A 905-nucleotide genomic window follows, 5' to 3' on the forward strand; every position below is an offset into this window, starting at 1 on the left:
AAAATTATTTGTACTAGGCTATAGAGCTAGTTCAACTCTAGTGTAAATATATTTGAACTATCTTATAGAGCTTGTTCAACTCTAGTGTAAAATATTTTGTACTAGGCTATAGAGCTAGTTCAACTCTAGTGTAAAATTATTTGAACTAGATTATAGAGCTAGTTCAACTCTAGTGTAAAATTATTTGAACTAGCTTATAGAGCTAGTTCAACTCTACTGTAAAATTATTTGTACTAGCCTATAGAGCTAGTTCAACTCTATTGTAAAATTATTTTAACTAGCTTATAGAGCTAGTTCAACTCTAGTAGTGTAAAATTATTAGAAGTAGCTTATAGAGCTAGTTCAACTCTGGTGTAAAATTATTTGTACTGGACTATAGAGCTAGTTCAACTCTAGTGTAAAATTATTTGTACAAGCTTATAGAGCTAGTTCACCTCTAGTGTAAAGTTATTTGTACTAACCAATAGAGCTAGTTCAACTCTATTGTAAAATCATTTGAACCAGCTTATAGAGTGAGTTCAACTCTAGTGTGAAATTGTTTTTACAAGCTAATAGAGGTAGTTCAACTGTAGTGTAAAAGTATTTGAACTAGGCTATAGAGCTAGTTCAACTCTAGTTTAAAATTATTTGTACTAGGCTATGGAGCTAGTTCAACTCTAGTGTAAATTTATTTGAACAAGCTTATAGAGCTAGTTCAACTCTAGTGTAAAATTATTTGTACTAGGCTATAGAGCTAGTTCAACTCTAGTGTTAAATTATTTGTAGTAGGCTATAGAGCTAGTTCAACTCTAGGGTAAAATTATTTTAACTAGCTTATTGAGCTTGTTCAACTCTAGTGTAAAAATATTTGTACTAGGCTATAGAGCTAGTTCAAATCTAGAGTAAAATTATTTGAACTACCTTAT

The sequence above is a fragment of the Triticum aestivum genome, unplaced genomic scaffold (genome assembly GCF_018294505.1).
Source record: "Triticum aestivum cultivar Chinese Spring unplaced genomic scaffold, IWGSC CS RefSeq v2.1 scaffold5D_scf_2686, whole genome shotgun sequence".
Taxonomy (NCBI): domain Eukaryota; kingdom Viridiplantae; phylum Streptophyta; class Magnoliopsida; order Poales; family Poaceae; genus Triticum; species Triticum aestivum.